At 42.3% G+C, this 19,177-nt stretch overlaps 1 protein-coding gene across 7 annotated transcripts in view; it reads right to left on the reverse strand.

The window, feature by feature from the left end:
- bbx (BBX high mobility group box domain containing) overlaps window positions 1-19,177 on the reverse strand; it is a 206,377-nt gene that overhangs the window by 178,248 nt on the left and 8,952 nt on the right. Inside the window, exon 1 of one of the 7 annotated variants that reach the window (XM_078560037.1) lies at window positions 2,340-2,818. The exons of the other annotated variants lie outside the window; for them this stretch is intronic. The gene's annotated coding sequence lies outside the window, so the exon portion shown is untranslated. Of the gene's footprint in view, window positions 1-2,339; window positions 2,819-19,177 lie in introns of those variants that run through there. 7 annotated transcript variants of the gene reach the window in all.

The raw sequence follows: 19,177 nt of genomic DNA on the forward strand, positions 1-19,177 counted from the left end.
CAGCCGTGTATGCCATGGCATCGCAAGTGCACATCCAAATACTTCTTAAATGTTGTGAGGGTTTCTGCCTCTACCACCCTTTCAGGCAGTGAGTTCCAGATTCCCACCACCCTCTGGGTGAAAAAAATCTTCCTCACATCCCCTCTAAACCTCCTGCCCCTTACCTTAAATCTATGCCCCATGGTTATTGATCCCTCCACCAAGGGGAAAGGTCCCTTCCTGTCTACCCTATGTCCCTCATAATTTTATACCTCAATCATGTCCCCCCTCAATCATGTCCCCCCTCAATCTTCTCTGCTCCAGGGAAAATAACCCCAGTCTATCCAATCTCTCCTCATAACTAAAAACTCTCCAGCTCAGGCAACATCCTGGTAAATCTCCTCTGCACTCTCTCTAGTGCAATCACATCCTTCCTATAATGCGGATTCCAGAACTGCACACAATACTCTACCTGTGGCCTAACCAGCATTTTATACAGTTCCAGCATAGCCTCCCTGGTCTTATATTCTATGCCTTGGCTAATACAGACAAGTATCCCATATGCCTTCTTAACCACCTTATCTACCTGTCCCGCTACTCTAAGGGACCGGTGGACATGCACACCAAGGTCCCTCTGATCCTCAGTACTTCCCAGGGTCCTACCATTCATCGTGTATTCCCGTGCCTTGTTTGTCCTGCCAAAGTGCATCACCTCACAGTTATCCAGATTAAATTCCATTTGCCACTGATCAGCCTGTCTATATCCTCCTGTAATCTAAGGCTATCCTCCTCACTATTTACCAGCCCACCAATTTTTGTGTCATCCGCGAACTTACTGATCAACCCTCCTACATTCAAGTCTAAATCGTTTATATATACCACAAACAGCAAGGGACCCAACACCGATCCCTGTGGAACCCCCCTCACAAAAACATCCCTCAACCATCACCCTCTGCTTCCTGCCACTCAGCCAATTCTGGATCCAATTTGCCAAATTGCCTTGGATCCCAAGGGTTCTTACCTTTGTTATCAATCTCACATGCAGAACCTTATCAAAAGCCTTGCTGAAGTCCAAATAGACTACGTCAAATGCATTGCCCTCACCTACACACCTGGTCACCTCTTCGAAAAATTCAATGTACAGAAACACCTGAGACAGAGGCACAGGAAAAATACGATGAAAACCTGTGTGATGGATAGAGATTAAGACACCAATTTACAGAAAGAGGAAAGCAAGGTCAGAGCCATATGGAGACAAAAAAAAAGTGGAAATCACAGAGAAAAGGTCCACAGAAAATGAAAGAAGACAAAGAATGATTTCAAACACAGTTGTGTGGAGACCAAAAATTTCTTCTCCATGAGAAACACCAAAGATGATTTGTAATTCCTTAAAAGTATAAGTGTATCTCTTTGGCAAAAATAATATTTATCCGAGTCATAGAGACCCTACACCATAAAGCAAGCAAAATGTCTAACCTACCAGGAACTAGGGTTGCCTTGAGCCATAACTAATAACTTAAACAGGTAGCAATAATGAAAAGCTATTGCAACAACAAACACGCTACAGCAAAACAAAGAAGTCACAAAACACCTCAAAACAAAGTGACCTTAGTGATAAATGATAAAGATTTTAAAAATTTTAATGAGGGAGACAGCACCTCCTGTCACAGCTGTCTGCTAAGTATGAAAACAACTGTTCCATGCAGTCTACGTCATGCACACTTTTCTCAATCCATTTCCTAACAATACAATCATAAAGCACATGAAAAAGTCACTATGTTGATATTCCTTTGCTTGACAAAATTCCAAGTATTACTGGCCTCTGACTATGGAAATAATTCTTTGACATTTCCAATTCCTCTGTAATCCAAAGGAATTAAAGAAACAAAGTTCATTTTTATCTCCACAGATAAATCACCATCTTCCAAGCTTACTGAATCCAATCTTGAGTCAGTTACCATCTTTGAGAACAATAAAAACATAAACATGTTAAACCCTTAGGTACGAATGAAGCCAGTCGGGTCAGCAACATATGGATTTCATGTTGTGATGTCAAGCAAAAGGACAAAGCTACATTTGTCACCATGTCTTATAACAACACACCTCAGCGGACATCAGCCTCACAAAACAGACCTTGCTCCTTCAACATCTCCAATGCAATCTTTGAGCTTGCTGAAGAAATGAGCCCACTTGACCCATGAACAACTTTCATACCAGTTTTCAGTCTAATAACTTAATGGATAGTGACCTTGCACAATGCTCTAAACATTATTAAAGGAACAGATTAATTTTCCGGCCTTTAGCTCATAATTATAATAGTGATCTGCTGAAAGCAAGGTCCTCTGCTCATTTCTCCATACCTCACGGTCTTGCACTTTCCTCTTCAGTTGCTCGTAGAAGCCTCCCATGTTCAATTTAAAATTATCTAACATCATCATTCTCTTTCTTCCTCCTGGTCTACACCCCTCTAAATCTTCCTTCAATCATCTCCTTCAGCAAGTTCTCATGTCTTAGCATATGGCCAATCCAACCTTGTTGCATTCTCTTGATGATATTCCCTCACGATTTTTCCTCCTCCACCATTCTGAGAGCAACTTCTTCCGTTTTCTCCAATTGACCTGCTCCATCCTACTCCAAAACCACATTTCACAACTTTCTAGACTTTGGATGTCCGCTCACCAGCACGCTGATAAAACCAGCAAATCTTTCACCTCCATGTAGGTCTGGAAACAGCACTCAGATTTCTTACATCTGAGATGCCCCCAGGCCCGAGATCAACTTTAACATTCCTTTTGAGTAATGTGTGCTCCGCAAGTTCGTCTGTCAGTATTTTACAGATCTGTAAAGAGAACAAAGCGATGATGAATCTCAGTGATATATTGTACATTCCAGAAGAGTATGACTTTTACTGTTAACACATCATTCCAGTATTAACTGAAATTATAGCACTGTCAACAATGCATCACTGCACAAAATATTAACTTTTTTTCAAGTTAGTTTTTCATACAAATTTTGCACCTGGCTGCAACGAAGAAGCTACCATGATAAAAATACAATGAAAATTCACTTTACCTCTAAAAACTGCTGATCCTTGAAGCAATTTGAGTTTTTTCTCATTTCCATCTCCAGTATCTTCTTTCCCCCTCCATGCCAGTTTTGTAGCTGGGAAGCCTTCAACAGGTTTGCTATCCTACACACAACTGTTACAGTTTCTGGAATGTCCAGTCATACATGTTGCTCTTTTGTGCTGTGGCTCCCACTATTGTAACATATTCATGCAGAGTGGTTGAAATTATTCCATTTGCAACAGGTAGCCTCAATTCCAAAGTATCATGCACATATATTTACACATGGATTTGTTTTACACATTGCAGATTTAACAATGTGGGAGAACATCATCAGCATTTAATAAAACACATTTATCAGATTGTATTGTAAATCCTGTTAGATATTTAAACATGAAAGGTTATCGACCTGAAACATTAATTCTGTTTCTCTCTCCACGGATGCTGCCAGACATGCTGAGTATTTCCAATATTTTCTGTTTTCACTTGAAATCATGTTGGTTTTAGATTGTTGGCATTTAGGATTGAAATAAATTAAGCATATAGTGCTGTTTAGCATATTTTCTTTGCATGATTTGCATAAGGAACTTCAGTAATCTGGCTCCACCCCAGTGTCTTGCACAATTGCCACTCTGGTGAATTTGAGTTAGAAATTATTTACCAATGTTTAAAGCTTATATAACAAACCCACAGAAAATGCTGGAAAAACTCAGCAGGTCTAACAGCATCTGTGGAGAAACAGAGTTAAGGTTTCGAGTCCGTATGACGGACTCGAAACAGATATCCAGCATTCACTGTATTTTGCTTTTATTTAAAACTTATATTACCACCTAAAACTATTTTAATGTCCAGACTGTCATCTCTCATAAACATAGGAAATAGGAGGTGTAAGGGATGACATAGTGGTATTGTCACTGGACAACTAATCCAGGGTAATGCTCTAAGGACCAGGGTTCGAATCCCAACACAGCAGATGATAAAATTTGAATTCAAATGATGACTATGAAACCATTGCCAATTGTTGTCAAAACCCATCACTGTAGGGAAGGAAATCTGCCTACATGTGTCTTCAGACCCACAGCATTCAGTTCTCAAGGGCAATTAGGGATGGGCAATAAATGCCCACATCCCATGAGCAGCACCTGTTCCGCCAATCAGTTAGATCATGGCTGATCCACCTCAATGCCATTTTTCCCACAATATCCCCACATCCCTTGTGTCTTTGATATCTAGAAACCTATCGATCTCTGTCTTGCATATACTCAATGACAGAGTTGAGAGTTGACTGAGACTGGGGTTGAAAATTCCAGAGATTCACCACCATCTGAGTGAAGAAATTCCTCTTCATCTCAGTCCTAAATGGCCTACCTCTTATTCTGGGATCTTATTCTTGTTCGAGATCCCCCAGCCAGGGGAAACATCCTTCCTGCATCTACCCAGTCGAGCTTTGTAAACATTTTGTATATTTCAACGAGATCACCTCTCATTCTTCTAAACTCTAAAGAATACAGGCCCAGTCTCCTCAATCTCTCCTCACAGGACAATCCTGCCATCCCAGGGATCAGTCTGGTGTACCTTCATTGCATCTCCTCTATAGCAAGTTTATCCATCCTTAGATAAGGAGACCAAAACTGCACATAATACACTAGGTGCAGTCTCACCAAGGCTCCAGAGAAATGCAACAAGACTTCTTTACTCCTATGCTCAATCTTCTTGCAATTAAGACGAACACACCATTTGCCTTCCTAATTGCTTGCTGCATCTGCATGTTAGCTTTCAATGACTTATGAACAAGGATACCCAGGTCCCTTTGGACATCAATACTTCCAAACCTCTCACCATCTAAGAAACACTCTGCATTTCTGTCCTTCCTACCAAAGTGCATGACTTCACATTTCTCCACATTATATTCTATCTGCCATGTTCTTGCCCCTTCACTGAGCCTGTCTAAATCCCCTTGAAGGCTCTCTGCATCCTCCTCACAATTCACAAAGGATTATGTAGACATTGATGCAACTGGCAGTCTGAATAAAAGTCTCCAAATTACTATAAAACAAACAAGCTCAGTCAGAGAACCCTGGATTTGATATCTGAGCAACCAAAAGAACATGGTTTTACTTTGACCAGTTAAATAGCTTCTTCGATAAAGGTGTCAAGTCAGATGGAAGCAATTCTCTTCTCGCCTTAGAATATCACACAAAGGATGTGAATGATATTATATGTCCTACTGGATTTTCAATGGCATTCCTAATAGTTAACAAGAAACCTACAATGTAGTATCTGACATTTACTCTGGTCATTCTTGCTGCAGCTATTCTACAAAATTGGATCGCCCATCACTGTACAATAATAGATTTACTGAAGCAACATGTCATATAACTCAAACTGGAAATTAAGAGAAAGAATTGTATCATTCTTCTTTTACTTTTCAGTGTTGACATGCTAAAACCAATGAAGTTTTCCAATCTGGCCATTGCTTTAACACTGCCCCAAGATTCTCCTCCAAGAAACCTGCAGTCCCACCAATCCGTAGCCCATCACAATGCAATGGAGGTATAGTAACATGCTGGCTACATTACTGGACTAGTAATCCAGAGGCCTGGACTATCAATCCAGCGACGGGAGCTCAAATCCCGCCTCGTATCTGATTTGGGAGAACTGTTCCAAGGGCTAGCCAAGCAACAACAGCCTAAGTCATACTCACAGAATCATACCTATCAGCCAACATGTAAGAATCCCCCATCACTATCTCCAATGTCCTCTCCAATCGGCAGGGCATATATACCAGAGGTGACAGCACTGCAGGAATATTTAACATTGACTCTGGACCCCAGGGAGTCTCATTGCACCAGGTTAAACATCAGCTGCTTACCATCTACCATCCCTCCCTCTGCTGATCCATCAGTATTCTGCAAGGGGACACAAATTAAACTCTGGATGAATCAATGCCCTTAAGAGTGACTTGGTAGCACCACTACTCAGAAGTACCACAGACTGGGCATACAGCAGATGGCGCGAGCCAACAAGATGGAAAAAAGCAATTTGACCTCATCCTCACCAACCAGTTGCAGGGGTCTCTGTCCATGACAGTACTTATAGGATTCCAAGCGTTTTTTGTAGAAACTAAGTCCTGTCTTCATACTGTGCTAATTGATTCCAAACAGCTCTAACACCACAGAATTTGGCATCAACGAGGGCCATCAGCAACAGAATGTATACTCCCACAATCTACAACCTCGTGGCCTGACATATCCCCTGCTCTCGCATTACCATCAAGCCAGGCGACAGTGTAGAGGAGTATACCAGGAGCAGCACCAGGCATACGTGAAAAAGGGGTGCCAACCTGGTGAAGCTACAACAAAAGGCTACATGCATGCTAAACAGATCCAAGTGATCACACAGCCAACGGATCAAATCAAATCTCTGCATCCTGTCACATCCAGTCATGAATGGTGGTGGACAATTAAGCTAATGGGAAAAGGAGGAGGCTCTATGAACATCCCTATCCTCAAATGATGGTGAGGCCCAGCATGTGAGTGCTAAAGATATGGATAAAGCATTCGCAACCTTTTTCAGCCAGAAATGCTGACTCGATGATCCATCTTGGCCTCCTCCTGAGGTCTCCACTGCACTGTCGCATGTGCCTGTTTTCAGCCAATTCGATTTACACCACAAGATATAAAGAAATGGCTAAGCACATTGTATAGAGCAAAAACTATGGAGCCCCCACAACATCCTGGCTGTAGTGCTGAAGAATTGTGATTCAGAGCTAACTGTACTGCTACAATGCTGGAACCTAACCAACAAAATGGAAAATTGCCTATCATCCTGTCCATAAAAAGCAGGGCAAGTCCAATTAAGTGAATTACTGCCCCAGTCTACTCTCAACATCAGCAAAGTGATGGAAGATGTCATAGACAGTGCCATCAAGCGACATTTACACAGTAGTAACCTGCTCACATTTGCTCAATTTGGGTTTCACCAGAACCACTCGGTCCCAGGAGTTATTACAACCTTGGTCCAAATATGAACAAAAGAGCTGATTCCAAAGAGGTGAACTGAGAACGACTGCCCTTGACATCAAGATAGTATTTGACCAGGTGTGGCGTCAAGGAGCCCTAGAAAATCCGAAGTTGTGGGAATCGAGGGAAAATGCCCCACTGGTTGGAGTCACAAGTAGGACAAAGGAACACAGTTGTGGCTGTTGGAGATCAATCATCTCAGTCTCAGGACATTGGTACAGGAGTTCTTCAGTGCTAGGCCCAACCAGCTTCAGCTGGTTCATCAATGATCATCCATGGTCAGAAGTAGGGATATTCATCGATGATTGCAGAGTGTTTAATTCCATTAATAATTCCTCAGGTAATGAAGCAGTCCATGTCCAGATGTAGCAAGGCCTGGACAATATCCAGGCTTAAGATGATAAAGTAGCAAGTTATATTCATACCATACAATCACCAGGCAATAACCATCTCCAGCCAAACAGATTGTAAACATCTCCCCTTGACAATTAATGGCATTAACATTGTAGGACCTCCATCAGCATTCTGGGGGGGTTATCATTAACAAGATACTTAACTGGACCAGTCACTTGAATACTGTGGCTACTAGGGTAGGTCAAAGGCTGGGTATTTTGTGGCAAGCAATTCACCTCCTGATTTCTCAAAGTCTTTCCATCACTTATAAGCCACAAGTCTGGATTGTGATAGAATACTCTCTTCTTGCCTGGATGAGTACAACTCCAAAAACACTTAAGAATTGCAACAACATCCAGGAAAAAGCAGTGCATTTTATTGGCACCCTATCCATCACCTTAAACATTAACTCCCTCCACCACCTGCGCATCAGGAGCTACATTGTGTGTGCCATTGCTGTTATATAGGGAACATAACAGTTATTTTTCATACAGCAACGTTACGAATGACATTTTTGTTGATATCGGTAGAGGGAAAAGACTGGGTGGGATTCCTACTCTTCTTCCATTGTTACGGATCTTTAATATTTATGAAGTGCCAGAAGGGGCAGTCAAAGCATCAGTTTAATGTGACATCCAAAGGCTGCACCACTGACAATGTAGCATTTCCCCAGTACTACAATGAAGTATCGGTCTATAATTTTTGCTCAAATCTTGAGAGTGGTGCTGATGTTCACAGCTTTCTCACTCAGGTTTAAAGTGCTTACATATAAGCCAATTTTTCTCAATTTGTCAATCAGCAATATAAATGGTGGCATTTACTACACTACCCATACAATTGTCAACAGTATTTCCACATGGGGCAATTTTGTAAGATGGTTACCATAATTATGACCCCATTCCAAGAAATGAACTACAACAAAAATAACAAAATAATGGAATGCACTAGGCCTCAGCATTCACAAATTAAATGGAAATGACGTTCAGTTAAATAGTGCAACTATTTTCAGGCAAAACCAAACTTCAAAGTTTTATCTTTTTGGAAAAATTTAGGTTTAGGCATGATTCTGGAGGAAAATGTACAAGGAAATTTGAGACTGGGTGAAAAGCAACTTCAAAACCCAGTGAAATAAAACTACCTTTCAACCGACCTCATTGTTGAAGACTTGTCAATTACATCAAGGCACTGGGAAAAGAAATTCAATGTGGATTTAAAGAATGACTATCAGCCCCAAATTAGTGCAATTCTACACAATTTAATTTTTTAAAAATCCTATATTTCTCCCACTCCAGGTCACTTATGATACCACTGCACACACCACAATGTAAATGATGCCACTAAACCATACACCCTTCAGCGTATAATCATGTCACAAAACTACACATCCAAATTCAGTTATGATATCTCTACATGCGCTTGTAGAGCAAATCATGATTTGCACTGCACAATCAAGGAGCTGATTTCTTTTCTGCCTGCAAGTTTAAATAGAGATTACAAGCAATGGGTTTCTTCTGTGATTTCCATGGTCAATACAAGGTACTCTGAAAATTTCGGCTAGGAAAGAATGTTATACTACTATAATACAAATTACGTACAAGAGGGAGACGCTTCAGTGGGCCAGCTGGCCTACCCTCACTCCTGAGTGATTATGTTCTTATGTACGTGCAATCTATCACAAAAATAAATTAGCCATTTGGATGAAATTTAAGTATCCAACTTATAAACCCTTAACAGTATACTGCAATTTGACACAAAATATTGTGATCAACCTTAATCCGAGCTCAGTATGTGGTGCTGAACAGCACTGGGCCCTCTGCTTTATGTAATTCACCCAGTGACAGTGACATCAGGCATCACCCAGTGGCAAGTCATTCATGCATGGACCATTCTACCAACACGTGAGAAGTTCCATGCATTGGCATTTTACAATAGTGCCTCCAGTTAGGACATGTACATCAGGTACAGCGAGTACATTCTATGTTTCAATTTCAATGAGTATGGCAGCAATTATGGCCTTAATTTCATCCAGACAGAACTGCAGTTACAGACGGCCATATTTAGTTTTGGTGCTTTTGTTCCCTCATTAGCATCAAAACCAATTAGGAATGTTGCACCTTTGTTCAAAAAAAGTGTATGGATGAACCCAGCAACTAGTGGTCAGTTAACCAGCTATGGCAAAGTTTTTAGAAACAATAATTCATGACAATATTAACAGTCACTTGGACAACTGTAGATTAATTATAAGTAAAGTCAGCAATTTGTTAAAGAAAAATCATGTTTATCTAAATTGATTAAGTTTTTCATGAGATAACAAAGAGTTGATGAGGGTAATGCAGTTGATACAGTGTATATGGACATCTAAAAGGCATTTGATAAAGTACCACATAATAGACTTGCCAGCGAAGTTGAAGCCCATGGAATAAAAGGGACAGAGGCAGCAAGGTTACAAAGTTGGTTGAGTGACAGGAAACAAGAGGATGGTAGTGAATGGTTGTTTTTCGGATGAGACCTAGGTGTGCAGGGCATAATTTCAAAATTTGAAGATGACACAAAACTTGGAAGTATTGCGAACCGCGAGGAGAATGATGATAGACTTCCAGAAGGCATAGACAGGCTGGTGAAATGTGTGGACAGGTAACAGATGAAATTTAATGCAGGGAAGTGTGAAGTGACATATTTTGGTAGGAAGTACGACAAGGGGCAACACAAAATAAAGGGTACAATTCTAAAGGCAATGCAGGAACAGAGAGATCTGGGGGATTTCCATGCATAAATCGATGAAGGCTGCAGGACAGGCTGAGAAAGTGGCTAAAAAGGCATGTGGGATCCTGGGTTTTATAAATAGAGGCATAAAGTACTAAAGTAAGGAAGTTATGATGAACCTTTATAAAACACTGAATCGGTCTCAAGTGGAGGACGGTGTCCAGTTCTGGGCACCACGCTTTAGGAAGGTTGTAAAGGCTTTAGAAAGGGTGCAGAAAAGATTTATGAGAACAGTTCCAAAGACAAGGGACTTCAGTTACATGGATAAATTGGAGAAGCTGAATTGTGAAGAGAATGTTGAGAGAAGATTTGAAAAAGGAGTTCAAAATCACGAGGGATCTTGACAGTGTAGATAGAGAGAAACTGCTCCCACTGACGGATGGATCAAGAACCAGAGGGCACTAATTTAAAGCAACTGGCAAAATAACTAATGGCGACATGAGGAAACTATTTTTTCTTATGCAGCAAGTAACCTGGAATGCACTGTTTGAGAGTATGATGCAGACAGATTCAATGGTGACTTCCAAAAGGGAATTGGATCATTATCTGAAGAGAGAAATTTTGCAGGGCTACGGAGAAAGGATGTGGGAGTGCGATGAGCTGAGTTGGCTTGCAGTGAGCCAGCATGGACACAACAGGCCAAATGGCCTCCCTCTGTTCCTTAATCCTGCTATGATTCTATGATTTTGCAATTTTAAAATTAAAGCATTAGTGTTTCGAAGTGAAACCTGGAGCAATTTTTCCATGACAAAGGGTAATGGAAATGTGAAATTCTCTCCCCTAAAAGGCTGTGGTAGCTGGGTCAACTGAAATTTGAGGCAGGAATTGATAGATTTTTTATTAAGATAAGAGTATCAAGCGATATGATCAAAGGTTGGTAAGTGGAGTTGAGATACATAATCTATCCATGATCTAACTGAATAGCAAAACAGGCTCGAGTGGCTGACTGGGCTACTCCTGCTGCAATGTAGTATGGTCCATCATTGACAAAAAGGTTTGTTATTTCAGTTCCATTTCTGTTATACAATGCATTACAAAAGAAATGGTCAGAAACTACAAGTTAATGAACCATGTAAATACCAGTTAAACTCGTACTGTACATATGTTTATACTAACTGCACACTTCTGAACAGTTCAAATCCCCAATACGTACATATTTCTGCTGAAAAACAAGTTCACATAAAAACTGACATAACTGAAGTGTTAGGTCTAGAATGCTGGAACAAGTTATTTTGCTGTTTCCACAAAAACCAAAATCACAATGTAATGGAAACCTCATTCATCATTATCAGTTTTATAACAATGCAAAACTCCAGAACATACCTGGCCCAGTGACATTACGAGGAATTACTCCAGGCTCCACTAAAGATACACACATCTACGCAAATCATGTACATATTAAAAGCATAGTTAGACTTTGCTAAACTATATAAACTTATGCATGCAACTTGTGTGCTGCAATAAATGCATGTTCAAAGCATTCCCCATGTTGCCCTGTATCCTACATGGATTAAATATTAGTAAATTGATTTCCTCCCACACTAGAAACCAGGCTTCTACCAGGGTGCATTTCCCAAGCCCTGTGATGATAGAGAATTGGCGACGGGGTCAAGGCTATGAACCTGGGAGTCCCTAGTAAAGAATCTGCACACAGGCGACAGATACATGGAAGGTCGTTGGACATTTATGTAAGGACAGGGGTGTCTTTGGGCAGCAGCATCAGTGACTGAGCAGTCTTCTTCAGGGTGCCCTCTGCTCACTCAAATGGGGCATGGACGGGGCTAGAAAAGGTGCCCCAAAAATAGGCTGATCCACTTTCTCCTGGCTGGGGAACCACACCCTGCGGTGTCACCATATTTGTGGTCAAAGAAAGAAAAAAAACTTTAAATTTTGCAACTTGTAATGTTAGAACACTAATGGATAAACTCAAGAGTGACCATCTGGAAAGAAGAACTACAATCATATCATGTAAGTTAGGTTCTAAATTGACATCACCGCCCTCGGTGAGACGCACCTTCCTCTGGAGGGGCAGCTGAAGGAACAAGCAGGGAGCTACACTTTCTACTGGAAAGGAAAGGCTGATAGCAACCCTTGTGTCCACGGAGTTGGTTTCGCCATCCGGAATAGGATCTTGGATACACTACCAGAACTCCCCAGTTGTGTAAATGAAAGACTCATGACACTTCATCTTCAGCTCAGCCGTAACCAATGTGCCATCAGCATTTATGCCCAGGCCCTTGACTTCAATGAGGGTGTTAAGAAAAAGTTCTATTCTGACCTTGGTGAAGTCCTCACTACCATCCCTAAAAAAGAAAGAAGAAAAGATCATCCTTCTGGGGAACCCAAGTGCCAGGTTTGGTCATGACTCCGATGCCCAGAGTGGAACCATTGGGAAAAACAGAGTAAGAAAAGCCAGTGCAAATGGCATTCTCCTACTGACAAAATATGCTCAGCTTAACCTCATTATAATATACACCCTCTTCCACCAGAAGGACAAATACAAAACCAGATGGAGGCATCCTAGCTCAAAGCACTGGCACCTCCTGGATTATATAATTGCTCAGGTCAAAGATCTAAGTGATGTCTGTATCACTTGATCCATGCTGTGGACTGATGCCTGCTCAACTGATCATAAATTGTTCAATTGGTGATGAACATCCATCTAGCACCAAGACATTGCAAGGCCCAAAAGTCCAAGAGGAAGAATTCCAGAACAGTGGGATAAAATAAAGTTATTTGCACTAGACTGTTCGAGCATTGTCATCACCAGGCCTGGTTCGATGAAAATGATGCTGAAATATGTAACCTCCTAGAACAAAAGTGAGCAGCCTTCATTGCCTGACAGAACAATTCAAAGTTGCAAGTCAAGAAGGCAGCATACCAACAGCTCAAGGGTGACACCCAATGACAAATCTGGAAAATAAAGGAAAGGTGATGGTAAAAGAAAGCCCAAGAGATCCAATGATGTGCCGACTATTATGACATGTAAAGCTTTTTTTGAAGCCACCAGGGCCATCTACAGGCCAAGGTCAAATGGATAAAATCCACTTTGCTCGCTGGATGGTGTTTCTCTTCACAAAGGATGACAATGACATGTCAACGCTGAAAAGAACATTTACAACAATTCCTAACCATGAATCCACAATGGCAGCTGATTCTCTCCACGCCTTCCCCCAGTACCCTGTGGTAGAATCCATGGGAGAACCAGCATCAACAGGGGAACTGCAACAAACAATCGGATGAAAAACAATAAAGCCTGTGGCCCCAATAATATTCCAGATGAGGTCTTCAAAGCTGGCGGGATTTTGCTCACATCAAGATGCCATGCACTCATCCTACGAGCTTGGAGAAAAAGAACTTCTAACTGACTTCTGGAATGCAACAATTTAACAACCTTCAAGAAGGGGAATAAATCATGCTGCAGAAACTATTGAGGTATTTCCCTCTTGTCCATAGCAGGAAATTTCCTGACATGCATTCTCCTGAATCAGTGAGATCCTGTGGCTGAGGAAATTCTCCCAGAGACAGAGTGTGGATTTAGACCTCCCAGACAAAACCAAGCAAAACATTGAGAACACCATTAGGAACTCTACATTGCATTCATCGGCCTGACCAAAGTACTTGACTCAATAAATCACACGGTTCTATGGATTGTGCTCCAAAGATTTGGATGTCCTATAAACTTCATCACAAACCTACAACTGCTTCAGGATCATATGACACAACTGTCGAGTGGGAGTTCTGAAACAGGCGCCTTCAAAATCTGGATCGGGGTCAAGCAAGGCTCTGTAATAGCCCCCATGCTATTTACAATCTACTTGACAGTGGCGATTCACTTCATCAAAGATCAAGTGCCCTCTGGTGTCAGTATTAAATACCTCCTGGAGGGAAAATTCTTTAACCTCAGTCACCTCCATGCCAAAACTAAACTGACCACCTTGGACATACATGGTCTACAGTTTGCAGATCACTGTAGTGTCATTGCCCACTCTACACCAGATTTGCAAGCCAATCCCGATCTCTACAATTCTGCAGACAAGAAACTTGGTCTGTCCTTGAATGTTGCCAAATCAAAAATCATACCAACCCATAACTGGTCAGCCAAATACTCCATGTCCATTTATGGTGAAGGAGACACTCTGGAATAAGTTGAGCACTTCCCATACCTAGGCAGCCACCCCTCTCAAAAGCCTACCATTGACAAGGAGATCGAACACCGAATTGGCTGCACCAGCTCAGCTTTCTGCAATCTACAGTAGCGAGTGTTTGACAAAAAAAGATCTCCGCAAGTAAACAAAAGTCCTAGCACACGGAGCAGCTGTCATCACCACACTTTTTTTATTCATTTACAGGATGTGGGCATTGCTGACTACACCAGCATTTATTGCCCATCCCTAATTTGCCCTTGGACAGAGTGGAGCCGAGTTGCCTACCCTAAGGAACTCCTGTAGCGATGCCCTGGAACCGAGATGACTGATCTTCAATAACCACAGCTATCTTCCTTTGTGCTAGGTATGACTCCAACCAGTGGAGAGTTTTCCCCCTGATTCACATTGACTCCAGTTCTGCTAGGGCTCCTTGATGCCACACTTGGTTAAATGTGGCCTTGATGTCAAGGACAGCCACTCTCACCTCACCTCGGGAGTTCAGCTCTTTTGTCCACATTTAAACCAAGGCTTTGATCAGTTATTGAGTTGAGTGGCCCTGGCGGAACCCAAACTGAGCACCAGTGAGTAGGCTATTGCTAAGCAAGTGCCACTTGATAGCACTGTTGATGACCCCTTCCATTACTTTATTGATGATGGAGAGTAGACTGATGGGGCGGTGATTAGCCAGGTTGGATTTGTCCTGCTTTTTAAGTACAGGACATACCTGGGCAATTTTCCACATTTCCTAGTGGATGCCAGTGTTGTAGCTGCACTGGAACAGCTTGGCTAGGGGCGTGGCAAGTTCTGGAGCACAAGTCTTCAGTGCTATTCCCAGAATATTATCAAGGCCCATAGCCTTTGTAGTATCCAGTACCTTCAGCTGTTTCCCAATTTCACATGGAGTGAATCGGTTTGGCTGAAGATTGGCACCTGTGATGCGGGGGACCTCCAGAGGAAACCGAGATGGATCATCCACTCGGCACTTCTGGCTGAAGATTGTTGCAAATGCTTCAGCCTTATCTTTTGCACTGATGTGATTGAGGATGGGGACATTAGTGGGGCGTCCTTCTCCAGTGAGTTGTTTAATTGTCCACCACCATTCTCAACTGGATGTGGCAGGACTGCAGAGTTAGATCTGATCCATTGGTTGTGGAATCGCTGAGCTCTGTCTATCACTTGTTGCTTATGCTGCTTGGCATGCAAGTAGCCCTGTGTTGTAGCTCCAACAGGTTGACATCTCATTTTTAGGTATGCCTGGTGCTGCTCCTGACATACCCTCCTGCACTCTTCATTGAACCAGGCTTGGTGGCAATGGTAGAGTGGGGGATATGCTGAGCCATGAGGTTACAGATTGAGGCTGAATACAACTTTGCTGCTGCCAATGACTCATAGCTCCCCATGGATTCCCAGTCTTGAGATGCTAGATCAGTTCAAGATCTATCCCATTTAACATGGTGGTGTTGCCATACAACACGATGGAGGGTATCCTCAATGTGAAGGTGGTACTTCGTCTCCACAACAACTGTGCAGTGGTCACTCCTACCGATGCTGTCATGGACAGGTGCATCTGCAGCAGGCAGGTTGGTGAGGATGAGGTCAAGTATTTTTTTCCCTCTTTTTGGTCCCCTCGCCACCTGCCGCAGACCCAATCTAGCAGCTATGTCCTTTAGGGCTCGGCCAGCTTGGTCAGCGGTGCTACCAAGCCACCCTTGGTGATGAACATTGAAATCCCTCACCTAGAGTACATTCTGTGCCCTAGCCACCTAGTCCTCCAAGTGGTGTTCAACATGGCAGAGCACTGATTCATCAGCTGAGGGGGGACGGTACGTGGTCATCATCCTCATGTTTGGCCTGATGCCATGACACTTCATGGAGTCCAGAGTCAATGTTGAGAACTCCCAGGGCAACACCTCTGGTGAGTCTGTCATGTCAGGGGGGCAGGACATACCCAGGTATGGTGATGGTGGTTTCTGGGGCATTGTCTGTAAGGAATGATTCTGTGAGTATGACTATGTCAGGCTGTTGCTTGACTAGTTCGTGAGACAAGCCCCGAGATGTTAGCAAGAAGAACTTTGCAGATTTGACAGGGCTGAGTTTTCCATTGTCATTTCCGGTCCCTAGGTCGATGCCGGCTGGTCCGCCTGGTTGGGATACAACTGAGTGACTTGCTAGGCCATTTCAGGGTGCATTTAACAATGAACCACATTGCTGTGGACCTCGAGTCACATATAGGCCAGACCAAGTAAGGACGGCAGATTTTCTGAAGGGCACTAGTGAACCATATGGGTTTTTACAACAATCAACAATGATTTCATGGTCATCGTTAGACTCCTAATTCCAGACTTTTATTGAATTCAAATTTCACCATCTGCTGTGGTGGGATTCGAACCTGGCTTCCCAGACTATTACCCTGGGTCTCTGGATTGCAAGTCCAGTGACAATACCAGTACGTCACCGCCTCCCCTGTACTGCAGTGAGAACTAGACTGTGTATCAACGACACAGAGGTAGTCCATCAGCATTGCCTCCGCCGCATCTTCCAGATTCAATGGGAGGACCGTCAAACAAATGCTAGTGTACTTCCTAAAGCCAGCTTCACAACCATTCAGGCAAAACTCCTGCAAAACCAACTTTGCTGGACTGGACCATTTGGCAGAATAGCCAAAAAGCATCTCCACTGACAGGTCCTGTTTTCTCAACTCTCCAATCGCCAGTGTTCCAGGGAGGACAAAGAAAAGTCATCAAAGACATCTAAAACTCTCCTTAAAACACAGCAGCATTGACATTAATGACTGGGAAGAGCTTGCTACCAATTGTTCAAAACTGTGTCAACTTTGAACTTGTCCATCAAGCTCCATCACACTTTGAATCTATGATGAAGCAGAGTAGCAACGGAGGGGAAAGGAAAAAGAAGTAAATCCTGCACTCCGAATTGCACTACCTTGTGGAACGTCCTGCCCCAGGTGCCCGATGATCTGTGGATTGAGAATAGGCCTGTTCAGTCACAAGACCACCCATGACCCATGAAGACCCAACTCATGATCCTGAGTAGACATGATCCTGAGTAGACATGACCCTCGAACCGAGAGACAGCTGACAACAGCGGTTTGTAAAACTCAGCTGCTTAACCAGCTGAATCATTTGGGGGAAACTTGTTTTATTTAAATTTCCAATAACCATCTTGGATAATCAGTGCACTTTGGTATGTGAGAATGAGGATTCCTATTACTGTCACTTTCAATTTGCCATCTTACAAAAAGTGACAATGAACGCAGTGTGATAACAAGGGTTTTACTTCAATACATTTATGGTGATTCTGTTATTTTCCTCTGAGAAACATTTTTTTGGTCCACTGGCCACCAGACATAGGTCGGAAAATATCGCCATACTTATGATTGCTGAAAACAGCCTACAAAGAAATAATTAGAGATTCACTTTACTTGATGTTAGTGCTTCTCATATGGAGCCATTTCAACTAAATTAGAAAATTTAGGTACAAATTGAAAAAAGTCAATGCTAAAGGGTTCGCAATAAAAACTTAAAAGGAAGACTTGCATTTATCTAGTGCCTTTCAGAACCCAAGGACTTCTCAGAGCTCTTTACACCCAATGAAGTACTTTTGAACTTTCATCACCGTTGTAATGCAAGAAACATGGCAGCCAATTTTCACACAGCATGGTTCCAAAACAACAATGGGATAATGACCAGGTAATCTGTTTCAGTGACACTGGCTGAGAGTTAAAAATTGGCCACTACATGGAGGAGGAATCCCCTAGTCGAATGCAAAATAGTGCCCCAGGATCTTTGCCCCCACCACCCCCAAGAGGTCAGATGGTGCCTCAGTTTGGTATTTCTTCGAGTGAAAGACATGGACAATGCAGCACTCTTCAGTACTACATTGAAAGTAAGTGTCAGCCTAGATCTTGTACGCAAGTGTAGCTAAAAGTTCTGCTCAAGATTAAGCTACTGAAACTGCAACTTGTACCAACACAGTGATAACCTTCACACACAGGGCAGTTGTTTGCAGGGTTAGTTTAGTACAGGTGGTAAAAGTTTGGAACTCCTCCTCAAACTGAAATTGATGCTACATAAATTGTTCATTTTAAAATCGGAGATTGATAGGTCTTTTTTATCCCTAAGTATTAAAGGGTGTGAGGCAAAGGCAAGTATATGAAGTTAGGTTGGAGATCAACCATGATCTCAGTGAACGGGGGAAGAGGCTCGAGGGGCTAAATGGTCAATTCCTGTTCTTGTATTCTTATATTTCAAGCCAAACGAGCCAGTGGCAGGACAAATCCTATCAACAGGACAGGTTGGCCAGTCAATCATTAATATTAATATTAATAATATTAATTTCAATCACCACATCTTGGAGTATTACAGATCAACCCATACTAGGTTTTGGATTACAGAAAATCAACTTGGTCCCAATCTCCCATTGCCAGGCATGCCTCTTGGGCCAAACTCATCAACAACAAAACGCCCATTACCTTCCTCTCATCCCCAACAATTGTAGACATTGGTTGGTTCTTAGACCTTTCGACTGAGCTCTTACTAGGCAAACAGCAAGTCATAGGAACTCCTCACAAGCACCACAGTGAGCATTAAAACTCACCATAAAATGGGTGAGCATACTGCCACCTGATCACAGTATGGACACACATCATACCCCATCAAATGGAATTTCCACTAATTTGAGGAGTAACACTTCAGCAGCAATTTCTAAGTCCAACATCTCATACCAGCCATACTTATAAGAAATTACTTAATCAAGTCTTCATGTAAGATACTTTCAGATAGGAAAATGC

Source organism: Cetorhinus maximus, chromosome 16 (genome assembly GCF_964194155.1).
Source record: "Cetorhinus maximus chromosome 16, sCetMax3.hap1.1, whole genome shotgun sequence".
Lineage (NCBI taxonomy): Eukaryota > Metazoa > Chordata > Chondrichthyes > Lamniformes > Cetorhinidae > Cetorhinus > Cetorhinus maximus.